The sequence below is a fragment of the Ranitomeya variabilis genome, chromosome 6, assembly GCF_051348905.1.
Source record: "Ranitomeya variabilis isolate aRanVar5 chromosome 6, aRanVar5.hap1, whole genome shotgun sequence".
NCBI lineage: Eukaryota > Metazoa > Chordata > Amphibia > Anura > Dendrobatidae > Ranitomeya > Ranitomeya variabilis.
The window spans coordinates 102,969,747-102,988,756 of NC_135237.1; the positions used below are offsets into that span (position 1 = coordinate 102,969,747).

The 19,010-nt window shown below is 42.7% G+C and overlaps 1 protein-coding gene across 1 annotated transcript in view; it reads right to left on the reverse strand.

Annotated features, from left to right (window-relative positions):
• Positions 1-19,010, reverse strand: part of TBC1D5 (TBC1 domain family member 5) — a 745,630-nt gene that overhangs the window by 683,889 nt on the left and 42,731 nt on the right. Inside the window, exon 2 of the mRNA XM_077268870.1 lies at positions 12,392-12,456. The gene's annotated coding sequence lies outside the window, so the exon portion shown is untranslated. The remainder of the gene's footprint in view (positions 1-12,391; positions 12,457-19,010) is intronic.

Consider the following 19,010-nt stretch of genomic DNA (forward strand, 5'->3'; position numbering starts at 1 on the left):
AGCTTGACGTTAAAAATGTTCACGTAAAATAAACATAGAAGTAAAAATATTGGGGTCCAACAATGTAAGTAATCAGGATTTGTCATTTTAAGACTTAAACTTAGAAATCCATTTTTATCCAGACTACTTTTCAATTTTGATCCAGCTAGCTTTGTGTGTACTGTACTGATTTGTGGAGGTAAAAAGGGGTTTTCTGGGAACATGGATCAGTAAATCATTGTAATGGCTATCAGAAATGAAAAAAAATAATACATTTACTTACTGTTAAAGGGAACCTGTCACCCCCAAAATCGAGGGTGAGGTAAGCCCACCAACATCAGGGGCTTATCTACAGCATTCTAAAAGATGAGAAAAAGAGGTTATATTATACTCACCCAGGGGCGGTCCCGGTCCGGTCCGATGGGTGTCGCGGTCCAGGGCCTCCCATCTTCATCAGATGACGTCCTCTTCTGGTCTTCACACTGCGGCTCCAGCGCAGGCGTACTTTGTCTGAGTATATTGGGCGTGCTCAGATAATATGTTCACATGCCTGCGGCTGCATGTTTCCGGCTGTTAGACAGCAGCAACATATAAGGAGATTCACATACAGGAACATCAGCCGTGTATTGTATTACCAAAAAATGGCGACTCAACCATAGATATAACACTAATAGGAGAACCAGGAGTCAAAAAAGTTGCCAAGAATAGTTAGAGCAAAAGTACAAATTTATTAAAGATACAATCAATATCAGGATAAAATATTACCAGTTACAGAAAAGTGACTAAATCCGTGGATACAGTGGTGAACTGAGAACACCAGGACGAGACATGGAAGTCCTAAGGTATATGAATATATAATACATATGCTGTTACAATCGTGTGCACTGAAGGCTAACTGCCAAAAGCAGGCAGCCCAGCAAAGAAATGTGATGGTAACATAAGGTGCAAACGTACTAAAACAATTAACCGGGAGCTACAGCACACACAAAATAAGTAAAGCAGTTAGTTACCCATGTGGGATGGTGTGGAGGTTTCGCGTTTCGCGTTTGAACGTTGCCGCTTCCTCAGGGGGCCCCTCCACGCCCCCTGAGGAAGCGGCAACGTTCAAACGCGCGTTGGGGTATGTGACTGGGCGCCGGACGGGACCTCCACACCATCCCACATGGGTAACTAACTGCTTTACTTATTTTGTGTGTGCTGTAGCTCCCGGTTAATTGTTTTAGTACGTTTGCACCTTATGTTACCATCACATTTCTTTGCTGGGCTGCCTGCTTTTGGCAGTTAGCCTTCAGTGCACACGATTGTAACAGCATATGTATTATATATTCATATACCTTAGGACTTCCATGTCTCGTCCTGGTGTTCTCAGTTCACCACTGTATCCACGGATTTAGTCACTTTTCTGTAACTGGTAATATTTTATCCTGATATTGATTGTATCTTTAATAAATTTGTACTTTTGCTCTAACTATTCTTGGCAACTTTTTTGACTCATGGTTCTCCTATTAGTGTTATATAAGGAGATTACCTGTTTGTTAGGCAATCTCATTGAGGCTATCTAACAGCCGCAAATCATGCAACCACGGGGTCTCAAACATATTATCTGAGCATGTCCAAGATACTCAGATAACACCAGAACATGCTTGGATAACACGTTATCCGAGCACTTTCGCTCATCACTACTGGCGATGTAACCTTCAGCTCCTTCACACAGTCCATCACGGGCCAAGCCTCCCCATGACATCACTTTTCAGAGGACACTGCAGCGCTGCTGGCTGAACAGTCCAAAGCACAGACAAGAAATCTTTGTGTTCTGTGCTTTGAACAAGTCAGCCAGCAGCTCTGCAGGGAACTCTGAATGATGATGTCATGGTAGGCATGGCCTGTGATCACTGGCAAGTTTAAGTGCCTGGGAAGGTACACAGGGAGAAACAGCAGAGAGAACATCTTGCAGATTCCACAAAAAACAAGTAATCATCTTGCGACCTTAGCAATAGGGGATAGAGCTGGGCGTTCCTGAATGCTAGGTTTACATGACACTGCATGCATACATTATATGACTCATTGCTGTCCTACAGTACATGGCAACAGCATGTGTCAGCATCAGTTTGCTTCGTGCACACGTTGCAGATTTTGATGTGTTTACGCAGCATTTTTGGACGCACGGAATTGCATCAAATCCACAGTGTAGTGCACAAGCAATGTTAGTCAATGGGAAATTGACAACTGTTGTGCACATGCTGCGGGAAAAAAACGTGCGGATTTGCAGCGCTTTATTTTCAGCAGCATGTCAATTCTTTTTGCGGATCTGCAGCGTTTCTGCACCCATTGACTTCCATTGTGTCAGGCAAACCTGCAGCAAAACCGCAGGTTTAAAAAGATCTACAGTTTTGCTGCAGAGTTGGGTGCGAGAAACGCTGCAGATCAGGAGGAGGAAGAGTGTGTGGCGGAGACTGTGTGTGTGTGTGCGGAGAAGATGTGCGTATCTGTGTGCGGGTGCTTGTGTGTATCCTTGTGTGTATCTGTGTGTGTGTGTGTGTGTGTGTGTGTGTGTGTGTGTGTGTGTGTGTGTGTGTGTGTGTGTGTGTGTGTGTGTGTGTGTGTAGGCAGGCATCGTCCGATGGGATTACTAGTCCCATCCAGCTGTGCCTGCTACAGTGATAGCTAGCTGGATGATGGGACAGCAGTAGTCCCATCATCGGCTACTGTGTAAAAATCAAAAAGACATACACACATACAGACATACAGTACATAGAACATACAGAATATACTCATCAATCACCTAGTCCCCGAAGCGCTCGATCACCTGTAAAAAAAATAAATAAATAATAAACCAATAGTATACTCCCTGGTCCGATGTAATCCATTTAATAACGAGTGTCCCACGACGATCTCCCGTGGAGAGCTGTCACATCAGCAGATGTGACTGCTCTCCAGGGGCTCCGGTGATACAGTGACAGGAGGTAATCCTCCGCACTGTATCCCTCCGCCGAGTTCAGCAGAGTTCATACTGTCACGTGCGGCACCGCTGCGTGGGAAAATTCTCACGCAGCAGTGCCGTAAAGTGAGAGCCTGAACTCAATGAACCCTCAGTGATAACACCGCAGGAACCATTATCTCCTATCAATGTGTCACTGGAGGACCTGTAGAGTGGTCAAATCTCCTGATGTGACAGCTCTATAGGGGAGATCGTCGTGGGACAGTCATTATTAAATGGACTGCGTCGGACCAGGGAGTATTTGTGTTGGTTTATTATTTTTTCTTTTTTACAGGAGATCGAGGGCATCGCATGGAATTGGGCTTAACAATAAAGTTTTATTTCATTAAAATACTTTATTCTGGCTGTCTGTTTATTTAATCCTTTAACAACTGTAGGATTAGTAATGTATAGGTATCTTATTGACGCCTCTCCATTACTAAGCCGGCTTGATGTCACCTTGCAATACAATGGTGGCATCAACCCCCAACTATTACCCCATATGCCACCGCTACAGGGCAGTGGGAAGAGAGAGGCTAAGAGCCAGAATTGGCGCATCTTACAGATGCACCATTTCTGGGGCGGCTGTGTGCTGGTGTTTGTAGCTGGGGGGCAGAAATATCCATGGCCCCTTCCTAGGCTATGTATCTCAACCTACAGCTGTCTGCATAGCCTTTTCTGGCTATAAATTATAGGGGGACCCACGTCATTTTTTTGTGGGGTCCCCTATTTTAATAGCCAGTAAATGCTAAATATACAGCTGCGGGCTGATATTCATAGACTGGGAAGATCCACAGCCCCTTCCTGGGCTATAAACATCGGCCCCCAGTCGCTGGCTTTCCCTCTCTGGCGCAGAAAATTGAGCGGGAACCCATGCCATTTTTTTTAAAACTTCTTTTTAATTAAACAGATACTGCATATAAGGCCGGGGTCACACTTTTATTTAACTCTTTATGTACCATTTTATTATGTTTATTACTAAACATCGGGCTTGGTATTATCTATCTATAGATACTGTATATCTATCTATTATCTTTACTAAACATCGGGCTTGGTATTATCTATCTATCCATCTATCTATAGATATATCTATCTATTATCTATCTATCATCTATCTATCTATTATCTATCTTTCTGTGGGTGTAAACATTATTCTTCAATGGAGTATGTAAATGAAGAGGTTGGACAAGACATTACATCACAATTCTTTTTTTTTTTGTCAAATAATAAATCTTTATTTAGCATACAAATCCGCATGAAAATCCGCATCAAAAACGCATCAAATCTGCGTGGATTTTTACCTGCGTTTTCTGCCAAGAGATGCAGAATCTGCGCAGAAAATTCCACTGGCAAATCTGCAAAGTGTGCACATTTCCTAAGGTTACTAACAGGACAGTGTCATGATCGCACATACTTGGTGAAGGGGGAGGAAGGTTACGTATATTAAACTGTATGTGCAGCGATTTATTCATCTTGAGACTGTATAGGAGTCTCTAGATGGTGCTTTGTTGGTGGAGTAGGTAGGCACTCAGACATAAAGTACCATATAAGGCTACATGCACATGCTGAATATTTGCAGATTTTTTTACCTCAGTATCTGTAAGCCAAAACCAGGAGTGGAACAATCAGAGGAAAAGTATAAGGCCATGTTCACACTTTGCGGTTTTTACCGCGGAACCGCGGCGATTTTGATGCTGCGGGTCCGCAGCAGTTTCCATAGCATTTCCATTTACATGTAAACCCTATGGAAACCGCAAACCGCTGTGCACATGCTGCGGGAAAAACCGCGCAGAAACGCAGCGGTTTAAAACCCGCAGCATGTCACTTCTTTGTGCAGAATCGCTGCGATTCTGCACCCATAGGAATGCATTGAACCGCTTACTTCCCGCATGGGGCTGTGCCCACGTTGCGGGAAGTAAGCGGTTAATGTGTGGGTGGTACCCGGGGTGGAGGAGAGGAGACTCTTCTCCAGGCCCTGGGAACCATGTTTGGGGTAAAAAAAAAAGAATAAAATAAAAAATCATGTTATACTCACCTCTCAGCGCTGCACGCGGCCGGCCGGTCAGAGTTGCTGTGCGAACAGGACCTGCGGTGACGTCGCGGTCACATGACCGTGATGACGCCGCGGTCACATGACCGTGACGTCACGAAGGTCCTTCTCGCACAGCATCTTTGGAACCGGAGCGCCGGGTGCAGCGCCGAGGAGATCCGGACATCGGAGGGTGAGTATAACCAATTTTTATTATTTTTAACATTACTATTGATGCTGCATATTTCTGCATATGCAGCATCAATAGTACAGGAGTAATCCCGCAGCGGAAATCGCAAAACAAACCGCGATAAATCTGCAGGGATAACCGCAGCAGTTTTGCCCTGCAGATTTATCAATTCCGCTGCGGGAGAACCCGCAGAGGGACGCCGCAAAGTGTGAACATGGCCTAATAGAAACACGTCACCACTTCTGTATTTATCACCCACTCCTGGTTTTGGCTTACAACTGAGGTAATATACTGACCAAATAATGAACATGTGAACAAGGCCTAACCGTATCAATTCACTTGAAAGTCATTTTTATTGCAAAGTTCCAACTACAGATATAAAAAAATTAGGATGGATGTATCTTTAAGGCGAATCACTAAAGAGCTGAACAATTTTATCCTTTCCTCACAAAACGTCTCACAGCTTGATGATAGGGTAATATTACAAAAATATTCCACATTCTACAAAGCTTTTGACACTACTCATTACTAATCAATCTTGGTAGGAAAACTGTTAGGCGTCTGTGTAAAGTATTTGCAAATGAATATAACATTGTGAAAAAAACTCACTGGAACATAATTAAATAGGACAGAAAAACGTCATTTTATAAAGCACAGGCCCTAAAACAACATTATTTTCTCAGCTATTTAATATCAATCTCATTCTTTCATTACATGACTGACTTGCCTTTAGGAATTGAGTTTCATATATATCTTTTTTTTCCTTCGTTTTACTCTAAAGGGGTTGTCTCACAACATCAATTCCCGCCTATATGCCCACGTAGGGCACACCACTCCTACTAAGGTGGACCGAGAGCATCCATCCAGGTCAAAGGCGCCCATGCATTTCAATAATCGCTAGTTATTTGCATCAGTTGCTGGAAATGTATTGCTTAAACATGGCTTCCCTAGGGTATTTGGGGGTTAGAGAAGTTGGACCCATGTCGATCAGTAAACCAGCGTGTGGTTTTCATTACATAGCCCTACTAATTGTATTGATTTTGTTTTTGTTTTTTACATTTTTATAACCTCTTCTTACTTACAAATGTTACATATCAATCCTACATACAGTACTTGGCCATAAATATGTGGTCACCTCTCCTAATTATTGAGTTGAGTGTTTTACCCACACTCTGAGCCTAGAATCAAGCACAAAGCCATGCAATCTACCCATATATATTAACTGGTTGGCCAATTGTAACCTTATATGTGTGCGAGCCTTTAGTTTAGTGAGAAAATAATGTCCCTTTTACACCAAATTATGTCTTCCTGTCTCTATCCATCAATTACCGTAAACTATACCACTATCTGTCTTATTGGTCACCCAAATCTAAGTTCCTAATAGACTCTTGTGGACACAGTCATTCACATAATGGACTGTGAACTAGCTGGTCAAGGAGACTGCACCCATAAAACTAGTAATGGAAGTTGGCTTCCAATCCTAAGCTAATGACCCACATAGACAGGATTATCCATGCCGTTAAACAATCATAAATCAGCCACATACCGTTCAGGAGGGTTGCACACAGAACGATCCTCAGTATGTTTGTTCTGTGCCCATAAAATCTTATACCTATTTACATTTGGTGATGTCCTGCCCATAATGATTATTATTTTTAAGCTTGCTTAAATATTATTACACCCAATGAACATAATGCCCATTTTTGAGTGATTGTTGGCCTGACTGCATAGAAGGGGACAATAGTCGGGGAACAAGTGTTTTCATAAGTGCTCGTTCCTAAATTATTGACTTGTCTACAAGAGCCATAAATTCAGCGAATGTAGGCTTCAATTAAAAATTGGAAAACATAAGTATTAAAAATAAAGGGTGTTAGAGTGGACATTTCTCTGGGGCTTGTTATTACTATAGGGGAGACTTACACTTACAAAGATCTGGTACAAACTTGTGTTTGATGTGAAGTAAACAGCACAGTCCTGTAGAATATGTCACCCAACCTAATAGATAATAATCAAATGAGAACATACATATATTTTTTTCAATAGGAATAAGCTTAATTCTAACATATTTCCAGGACTCGAGTTAAGACTTACACTACTGACCTCACATATGTATTCTTATATCAAAAAGATGTAAAAGTATGCTAACAAGTATAAAGGGAAAAATCAGATAGCAGACTGATAAGAAGCAGACATTGACTTCTTTGACTATGAAGGAATGTAATGTTCTCAAGAGCTGTCGCTTCGGTACACTACAAGGCTTTGAAGTGAAAATAGTATCAAAGAAACTACAAGTGGCTACCTGTAAAGATCCTTCAAAACTATTTCCACAGACATGAAGATGTGGGCTCCTCTTAAAAAAAATACAAATGTGTAATCAGTTTTCTCTCCAGAAAGGTATAAGGCGGCTACAAGACAGCTGCACACAGAGCAACTACAGAAAATAAAGGGAATTACTATTTAAAATTTGATTGGGAGAAGTTCTAAGTACTAGACAACCTCTTATTAATGGCCCCAGGGAAGGCACAGACTGGCCCACAGGAGAACCGGTAAATCCCCCGGTGGGCCGTGATGCCGGAATAAGCCACTTACCCCTCAACATGAGTAGTAGTTGGCGCAATACATTCGATTCATCATGAACAGATGAATACAGTATCTCATCATTCATTCAACAAACTACCTAGCTTATTATTATACGGAAGCAGAGGTCAATCTGGGAATGGGGGTAATGTAATATTTGCATGTAGCTAAACAGTGGGTCCTTAGAAGCTAAGGACAAAAAGGACAAAAGGACTGGTCCAGGAGGTAAGAATACGGTCTTTTTTATGCAGCACTCTAAGGTTATTCATCAGGGACACCTCCTTAAATTATTTGTAGTAGTGATAACCGTGAATCTATTAGTCCAGGCTTAGAAAACAGAACAATCATAGAAGTAAAGCTTAATCACTGCATGAAGAACAGTGATTTCAAAGTCTTCTCCACTCTTTATTTAAATAAATAAAAAACCACAGGTTCTGGAAAAACAACATATTTTACCGACCAACATGGCTCCTCTTTTAAGACTCGCTGGGTGGGAGGCCACGTTCTGTGCTTCGTCTTCTAGCCAGGACAGGCATTTAACTAGACATGACCAATCACAGGTAGCAGCAAACACCAACACGTCACATATCTACACTATCAGAACCTAATGTACAGAGACTGCCTCCTCGGGGTAATGGGGTGAGGATCTATGGCTTATTTCATCCCAAAGAATTTAAAGAGAATCTGTCTGCCCAATCCATGGGCAGCAGGTATCAGGCACTGACTGTGTGAACTTAGCCAGGTATGTTTAACACTGAACCGCTGCAGGGATTCAGAAGAAGAAATACTTTAATAGCCAGCAGCTTGTCCCCGCCCGCTGCCCTGGACTGACAGGTCTCTACCTACATGCACGTATAGGCAGAAGCTGTCATTTCAGGACAGCGGGCGGGAAGAAGCCACCAGGGACCTGCATGTCCAACTAGAAAGCACGGATTGGGCAGCATGTATTAGCTGTCAGTTTCACTTAAAGATTACATAAGAACATTTTTGGATATTGTTCTGAAGAAAAATGAGCAGCAAAACAAATATTTTACCTCTGAGAACTTGCTGGAAGTACCATGTAGTTAATGTGAAACGCTTTGCTTTGTTGAAAAGACAGCAAACACAGGAGTAGCTCCAACTAAATGACCTAGTTACTATAGATTCCTCCTTCGCCATGTGTAGTGGTCCCCTGAAGTCTCTTTATTGAAGAAAAATGTCGGGACACATGGGAAGCGTCTAGGGAGAGTGCAAGGCACATATAATAGGGCTAGCTGCGGACTACCCTTGTTATGGAGGGAGCTAAAGGGGTACTAGGATATTACAGCCAATATGGGGCTTTATAGGGTCCATTTCTGCTCCTCTTCCCTGGACATCTACACAGGATGACCTGCTATACCCCCAAAGCCAGACCACTGATGACCGACTCCTGAATTGGCGAGAACGTTCTTTTTCACACTTACTAACCCACCATGGTGGGTATGCGCATTCTAATGTAAGGACGTTTTGAGTACATTTGGGGAACTCTGTGACCATTGTCATCTGTATTATTCATTTCCCCCAAATGTGCTCCTCATTTGTGATATCTTGCTCACCCCAGTCTTGTATACTCCTCACTGGGTTTAATCCAGACATACTAGATACTGGAGCTGAATCAAGATTCCTATAGTAGAGGACCTAGAATTCTTAATAATCCTTAATATTCCTCCATATTAATTCTATTTAGTTGGTCTTCCCTCGGCTTTGAAGAGAAGCTTGTTCTATCTCACAACAGCGTAACCCCTTTTGATGGGAAATTTGCAGAGTTTTCTTTTCTCTATATTATACTGTTGGTATTAAATGTTATATATTAATTTAAAATTACCTACAGTGCCTACAAGTAGTATTCAACCCCCTGCAGATTTAGCAGGTTTACACATTTGGAATTAACTTGGCATTGTGACATTTGGACTGTAGATCAGCCTGGAAGTGTGAAATGCACTGCAGCGAAAAAGAATGTTATTTCTTTGTTTATTTTTTTTTTAAATTGTGAAAAGTTATTTCAGAGGGTCATTTATTATTCAACCCCTCAACCCACCAGAATTCTGTTTGGTTCCCCTAAAGTATTAAGAAGTAGTTCAGGCACAAAGAACAATGAGCTTCACATGTTTGGATTAATTATCTCTTTTTCCAGCCTTTTCTGACTATTTAAGACCCTCCCCAAACTTGTGAACAGCACTCATACATGGTCAACATGGGAAAGACAAAGGAGCATTCCAAGGCCATCAGAGACAAGATCGTGGAGGGTCACAAGGCTGGCAAGGGGTACAAAACCCTTTCCAAGGAGTTGGGCCTACCTGTCTCCACTGTTGGCGGCATCATCCGGAAGTGGAAGGCTTATGGAACTACTGTTAGCCTTCCACGGCCTGGACAGCCTTTGAAAGTTTCCTCCCGTGCAGAGGCCAGGCTTGTCCGAAGAGGCAAGGCTAACCCAAGGACAACAAGGAAGGAGCTCCGGGAAGATCTCATGGCTGTGGGGACATTGGGTTCAGTCAATACCATAAGTAACGTACTCCACCGCAATGGTCTCCATTCCAGACGAGCTCGTAAGGTACCATTACTTTCAAAGCGTCATGTCAAGGCTCGTCTACAGTTTGCTCATGATCACTTGGAGGACTCTGAGACTGACTGGTTCCAGGTTCTCTGGTCTGATGAGACCAAGATCGAGATCTTTGGTGCCAACCACACACGTGATGTTTGGAGACTGGATGGCACTGCATACGACCCCAAGAATACGATCCCTACAGTCAAGCATGGTGGTGGCAGCATCATGCTGTGGGGCTGTTTCTCAGCCAAGGGGCCTGGCCATCTGGTGCGCATCCATGGGAAGATGGATAGCACGGCCTACCTGGAGATTTTGGCCAAGAACCTCCGCTCCTCCATCAAGGATCTTAAGATGGGTCGTCATTTCATCTTCCAACAAGACAACGACCCAAAGCACACAGCCAAGAAAACCAAGGCCTTGTTCAGGAGGCAAAAAATCAAGGTGTTGCAGTGGCCGAGTCAGTCTCCTGACCTTAACCCAATTGAAAACTTGTGGAAGGAGCTCAAGATTAAAGTCCACATGAGACACCCAAAGAACCTAGATAACTTGGAGAAGATCTGCATGGAGGAGTGGGCCAAAATAACTCCAGAGACCTGTGCCGGCCTGATCAGGTCTTATAAAAGACGATTATTAGCTGTAATTGCAAACAAAGGTTATTCCACAAAATATTAAACCTAGGGGTTGAATAATAATTGACCCACACTTTTATGTTTAAAATTTATAAAAATTTAACTGAGCAACAAAACATTTTGGTTTGTAAGATTTATGCATCTGTTAATAAATCCTGCTCTTGTTTGAAGTTTGAAGGCTCTAACTTATTTGCATCTTATTAAACCTGCTAAATCTGCAGGGGGTTGAATACTACTTGTAGGCACTGTATTAAAAGTAACATTTTAGAATTTTTACACCCTCTGCTGCCATTACTTAATTGCTTTGGATATTATTCTTTGAGAGATTCTCTGCAAATCCTAACTTGAAACCCTCACAAATCCATTATTTAACATGTCAAGGTAGCAGATGTATTCGCACAGGGCTCCTGACCTCGGGGTCAGTGGGGGTCCCAGCAGTGAAGCCACCATCAAATATAGATTTATTACTTATAGGTATAGGAAAAGCTTTTTAGGCTTTATTTATATAAAAAAGGTGCATTTGGATAACTATTGAAAAGCTTCACTTCAAACGAGAACCTGTCAGATTTAACAAAGCTATTAACCTGCAGATATAGGGTTCATTTGCAGGTTAATAGTGTTATGAAAGTGCGTGGCTGCAGTACTGAAAGTGCAGCAACCAGAAGAAAATTAACTTTATTTCTCCTGGGAGCCTCCGGCTTTCAGTCATGCAGGCGTGCCCAGAGGGATTACAGTCACCGCTCATATCACTGAGATTTGCGGCTGTAAGCACGCCCCGGCACTAACTAACAGCCGGTTTCACACTGATGCACTATAATTGCTCCAGGCACACCTGTATGCCTGAAAATTGGCAGCTGCAGAGGGAAATAAAGCTTATTATCTCCGCACTTTCAGTCTTGCAGCTGGGCACCTTCATAATGCTATTTACATGCAGATTAACCCTACATCTGCACATTAATAGCATTATCAGACCTAACATGCTCCCTTTAATGGTTCATTTTTTTTGAAGATGGCTCCAAAAAATAACAATAAATCATTACACTTTTGCTGATGTAATAATAATATTAACGATGATGATAATAAAGAAAAAGTCTGCTAAAAAATAATATCAAATAAAATGCTATTTTTATTTAAATATATATCACATTAATTGTGCACACTGAGGAGTATCTCTATCAAACGTTAAAAAAAAATAATTATAATGGAAAAATAAACTAAATGTATATAACTTTTTTTTCTTGCGAATATTTAGATACATCAGCAATAACCATGCAAATTATGAATACTCTGCACCACAGAGCAATGTGTAATCTCATGACATTCCCTCTGGGTAATTGATACAGATGTTACTGAACACCCTGAAAAGTCTCCAGTAGCCAGGAATGATACTTTTTACAGATGTACGGTACTATATTCATTTTATTTTAGATTTGTCTAGTAACATTACCTTGGCAGCTGCACGTCTCCCACTGGGTCCGGCTGATTCCAAAGCACAACCTGTCCACCTTCTCCCTAAGAAAGACACAAACAAGTTCAGTTCTTTACCAGTCATAATTAATCTGAAAGTGTCTCAGCAGGGCGGGGTGTGTAACGCACTTCATCTACACAGTCTCAAGATCTTTCTTAATGTTCTTATTCTTATTAAATATGGTTAAAGGGAATCCGTCAGTAGCGTACGCTGTCTAAATGGGCAACAGGTCATAGAAAACTGAAGAAAGTGATACCTTAATATCTGCGATCCGATGTCTTATTCCAGAGAAATCCATGTTTTTCTTATATGTAAATTAGATGTTAAGATCTATGGGCCGGACATAGATCTCTCTGAGAATCTGCCTCTAAAAGAAATCATTTAAAATTAAAGGGGATGATACCAGTGTCCGACATGTAGATCAGGAGAGCAGACCGTCAGTCATTACATGTCACATATTGGTAATGCCCCCTTATATATAAAATAAGCTCTGGAGGCAGATTCTCTGGGAGATCTATGTCCGGCCCATAGATCTTAACAACTCATTTACATATTAAAGGGAATCTGTCACCCCAAAAATCGTATATGAGCTAAGGCCACCAGCATCAGGGTCTTATCAACAGCATTCTGTAATGCTATAGATAACGCCACATGCACCATAAGAGGAGACTTGCCAGCTTTGCAGCAAATCTCATGCCCAACATGTACAGAGATATCACATATGCTCTGGTTGTCCTCGTAGAGGCAATCCTTTACCTTACCCATTTAGGATGTAGTTATTTTCGGACTTTGTGTTTTTCTTATTATTATCATCATCATCGTGTTTCTATAATCAGGTTTATTTTATTTTTTTAGTGGGGAGCAAAATGGGAAAACTCTGAAACTTTGCCATTTTTTCCCCACAGTAGAGAATAGGTTTTCAGGGGTCAGCCTTGGCACCTCACTGCCAGTGAAAGGAAATCACATCAGCATACCAGATTTTGGATAATTGTATACTTCCAACTTTTTGATGCGGGGAACAGTTTGGGGGAGGCTCTTTTTTGTCCACAAGTGCACAAAGCAATGGTCCATAAAGGCATGGTTGGGCGAGTTTAGTGTGGAAAAATGTGTCTGTCCTGAACAGAGTCCTGACCTCTACCCCATCCAACAGATTTGGGATGAAATAGAACAGAGACTATTAGACATTGCATAGGCTCCTGATGTGGAACCCGCACCAAATAACCGCAGCAAATCCAGAATGTGTGAGTGAACCCTTAGGGTATGTGCACACGATGCAGATTTAGTGCAGAATTGGTGCAGAACTGCAGCAGATTTTTCTGCTGCAGAACTGCACTGTGATTTACAGTACAATGTAAATCAAAGTGAAAAAAAAAAAGCTGTGCACATGGTGCAGAAAAATCTGCGCAGAAACGCTGCAGATTTCAAAGAAGTGCATGTCGCTTCTTTTGTGCAGTTCTGCAGCGTTTCTGCACCCCTCCATGATAAAAATCTGCACTGGTAAAATCTGTACAGAAACTACACAGAAACTGCATCAAATCTGCACCTGCGTTTTCTGCCAGGAGATGCAGATTTAGTGCAGAAAATTCTGCACCACATTTCCTACGTGTGCACATAGCCTAAACGAGAACTTCTGAAACTTGAATTGATGTCACTGTCCACATTCACTGTCATCTCTTTCTTGCAAAGTTAGCAAGAATATTAAATTATTACAGCGAGGCCAAATATGTTACTTCAGTTGCCTTACTGTACAACATATGTCACAATTAGAAAAATACGGAGCACATGCTGTGCTATTTATAAAGGATCTTTCCTTTTTAAAAACATGTTTACAAGCAGATAGAAATTTGGGATTCAAAATCAAAATGTAAAGAGCAGACATCACAACACAGAAGCTTTGTTACTGCCTAAATTTACACCTACACACATAAATATACATAGATACAGTAAAATAAATATATATATATATATATATATATATATATATATATATATATATATATACATACATACACACACACACACACACACACACACACACACACACACACACACACACACACACACACACAGCTCAAAAAATATAAAAGGCATATATCATATACACTGCTTAAAATAATAAATTGGACTCTAAGGGTGTGTGTCCACGGTCAGTAAACGCTGCTTGTTTGACGCTGCGCAAAGCTGCAGCGTCAAACACGCAGCGTCCAGATGTTCCAGCATAGTGGAGGGGATTTTTTGAAATCCCGTGTCCACTATGCATGGAAACCCGAACGCGGCGGCCCTGCGACTCCGGACATGCTGTGCGTCTTTTCAGATCGCAGCATGTCCGTACACCTTGCGGGGACGCAGCATGTCCGTACACCTTGCGGGGACGCAGCGTCCCCGCAAGGCATAACACAGGGCCCTATGGGAGGGGTGCGATGATCCCGGATGTGTACAGTTAACACATCCGGCATCATCGCGTCCAGAAAGGGGGCGGGGCTTCGCCGCTCCGGCGATACCGCCGGCCATCCTGATCGTGGACACGCAGCCTTAAACAACACAATGTAACCCGAAGTCAATCACACTTCTGTGAAATATACCTGTCCTGTTATGGAGCAACACCGATTGTGAATCAATTTCTGCTGTTGTGCAAATAGAACAGACGACAGGTAGAATTTATAGGCAAAAACACAACCCCTATAAAGGAGTGATTGTGCATTGGGTGACAACAGGCCATTTCTCTATTCTCATCCTTTTTAGCTGTTATTTTGGTCACTTTTGCATTTTGTCATTGCTCTCATCCTTAGAGGTACTAAACAGTACCATGAGGCGGTGTAAGTGGCTCAGGTAGTGCAGCTCATCCAGGATGGCACATCAATGCGAGCTGTGGCAAGAAGGGTAGTTGTGTCTGTCAGCACAGTGTCCAGAGCATGGAGCAGATACTATACCAGTAAACAGGACATTACAGCAAGAGACGTGGAGGGGGTGTAGGAGGGCAACAGCCTAGCAGCAGGACCGCTACCTCTTCCTTTGTGCAAGGAGGAACAGGAGGAGCATTGCCAGAGCCATGCAAAATGACCTCCAGCAGGCCACTAACATCCATGTATCTCCTCAAACTGTCAGAAACAGACTCCATGAGGGTGGTATGAGGGCCCGACATCCATGAGTGGGTGTAGTGCTTACAGCCCAATACCGTGCAGGGCGATTGGTAGATTCTACAGTACAATGGTGCCCTGTGAGTCTGGAGATGCCATAGAGAACGTTCTGATGCTTACACATCCTATAGAATTACCAGTTTGACAGTGGGTCAGTAATGGTGTGGGGAGGCATTTTTTGGAGGACCGCACAGCCCGCAATGTGCTAGCCAAAGGTACCGGGATGAGATCCTCAGACCTATTGTGAGACCATAGGAACATGCAGTGGGCTCTGGGTTCCTTCTGATGCATGACAATACTAGACCTCATGTGGCCGAAGTGTGTCAGCAGTTCCTCCATGATGAAGGCATTGATAATATGAACTGCTCTGCCTGTTCTCCAAACCCGAATCCAATCGAGCACATCTGGAACATCATGTCTTGTTCCATCCACCAACACCACGTTGCACCACAGACTGTCCAACAGTTGACTGATACTTTAATCAAGGTCTGGGAGGAGATCCCTCAGGAGAACATGTGCCACCTCATCAGGACCATGCCCAGGCATTGCAGGGAGGTCATACAGGTATGTGGAGGCCACACACTACTGAGCATCATTTCCTTGCCTTAATGCATTTTTCAAGGGGAATAGAAGCACCTAGATCTCAGTTTGGCAATTGAGCTCCAGGAGGTCCAAAAGAAAAATCAAAAAATGGAAATTTTTTCGAAGAAGCTGCTCCAGCATATTATTTCATGGTTAATATGAGTAATAACTAATACAGATAAGTAAGGAGAGATTACAAATCCCCTTTAAATGAAACAATGAGATGCTTAAAGGGAACCGGTCACCCCGTTTTTTCAGTATGAGATAAAAATACTGTTAAATAGGGCCTGAGCTGTGCATTACAATAGTGTATTTTGTGTACCCTGATTCCCCACCTATGCTGCCGAAATACCTCACCAAAGTCGCCGTTTTCGCCTGTCAATCAAGGTGGTCTGGTCAAATGGGCGTGGTGACATAGCCGTTTCTTCCCCCAGATCTTGCTTATCTTTCCGTTGGTGGCGTAGTGGTTTGCGCATGCCCAACTGCCGAATCCACTGCGCAGGTGAAGAAAAAGAGTGCGATCTGCGCTATTCCCTTGGTTATCGGTGGGGGCGGCCATCTTCCTGAGGCCGCGCGTGTGCATATGGAGTGCTCTGCTGCGCTCTTTTTCTTCACCTGCGCAGTGGATTCGGCAGTTGGGCATGCCCATTTGACCAGACCACTTGATTGACAGGCGAAAACGGCGACTTTGGTAAGGTATTTCGGCAGCATAGGTGGGCAATCAGGGTACACAAAATACACTATTGTAACGCACAGCTCAGGCCCTATTTAACAGTATTTTTATCTCATACTGAAAAAACGGGGTGACAGGTTCCCTTTAAAAGGAATCTGTCAACAAAATGAGCCCTGCAAGTGCACAGCTGGCATATCACTGCAATGGTAGTCTCTGGTTCCTTGTGCCTCTCCTTGCCCGTGCTGCCCCCCTCTTCTTGATGGACAGTAGAGAGCAAAATGGACGTTATGCAGCTGAGCCTCTACCGCCAATGTCAGTCAGGAAGAATGGGGCGTGTTGGCAGGGAGAAGCATAGGAAAGCTATAGACTGCAAGTGTACTGATACGCCCATGAGTGCACTTGTGAACCTAATTTGCATATTAACCCCTTCACCCTCGGAGCTTTTTCCGTTTTCGTTTTTCGCTCCCCTCCTTCCCAGAGCCATAACCTTTTTATTTTTCCGTCAATTTGGCCATGTGAGGGCTTATTTTTTGCGGGACGAGTTGTACTTTTGAACGACATCATTGGTTTTACCATGTCGTGTACTAGAAAACGGGAAAAAAATTCCAAGTGCAGTGAAATTGCAAAAAAAGTGCAATCCCACACTTGTTTTTTGCTTGCCTATTTTGCTAGGTTCACTAAATGCTAAAACTGACCTGCCATTATGATTCTCCAGGTCAGTACGAGTTCATAGACACCTAACATGACTAGGTTATTTTTCACTTAAGTGGTGAAAAAAAATTCCAAACTTTGCAAAAAACAAAACAAAACAAAATTGCGCCATTTTCCGATACTCGTAGCGTCTCCATTTTTCGTGATCTGGGGTCAGGTGAGGGCTTATTTTTTGCGTGCCGAGCTGGCATTTTTAATGATAGCATTTTGGTGCAGATACGTTCTTTTGATCGCCCGTTATTGCATTTTAATGCAATGTCGTGGCGACCAAAAAAACGTAAATCTGGCGTTTCGATTTTTTTTCTCATTACGCCGTTTAGCGATCAGGTTAATGCTTTTTTTTTATTGATAGATCGGGCGATTCTGAACGCGGCGATACCAAATATGTGTAGGTTGGGGGTTTTTTTTATTGATTTATTTTGATTGGGGCGAAAGGGGGGTGATTTAAACTTTTATATTTTTTTTATTTTTTTCACATTTTTTTTTACTTTTTTTTTTTAACTTTTACCATGCTTCTATAGCCTCCATGGGAGGCTAGAAGCAGGCACAGCCCGATCGGCTCTGCTACATAACAGCGATCATCAGATCGCTGTTATGTAGCTAAAATGCAGGTGTGCTGTGAGCGCCGACCACAGGGGGGCGCTCACAGCCACCGGCGATCAGTAACCATAGAGGTCTCCAGGACCTCTATGGTTACAATGTACAAGCATCGCCGACCCCCGATCATGTGACGGGGGTCGGCGATGCGCTCATATCCGGCCGCACGGCCGGATGCGGTAGTTAATTGCCGCTGTCTGCGTTTGACAGCGGCATTTAACTAGTTAATAGCGGCGGGTGATCGCGATTTCACCCGCCGCTATTGCGCGCACATGTCAGCTGTAAAAAACAGCTGACATGTCGCGACTTTGATGTGCGCTCACCGCCGGAGCGCACATCAAAGCGGGGGTCCCGACATGTGACGTACTATTCCGTCACATGTCGGGAAGGGGTTAATAAAAGCCAAATTTCAGGGTAAAGGCACATTGAATGGCACCATATTAGGTATCTTTCATAATGTTATACAGTCCCCTTTCCTCTGCTTGCATGGGGTAGTATTACTGAGATGTTCCATTTAAAGCATAATAACATTTTTTAGAATTCTAGAAAAAGTCAACATACAGTGGCTTAAAAAAAATAAAAAAAAATCACGCCGTTGGCTTTTTACCTATTTTGCTACATTACATCCTGTGTTTAAATATTTTTGTAATCCGATTTGTGTGTGATGCATCAGCACTAAATAGTCTAAGTTGGTGAACTGATGGGAGAAGATTATAGCCATAAATTAAAATGTATGGGCTCAAATAACTTAAAATTGGCATGTGCATATGTATGTACCCTTTTTACTATGAAGCTGCTTCTAAAAATTTCTGGTGCAAGCAATTACCTTCTTAAGTCACATGCTTAGTGAAAGGAAGTCCACTTGTCAGCAATCTAAAGGTACCGTCACACTCAGCGA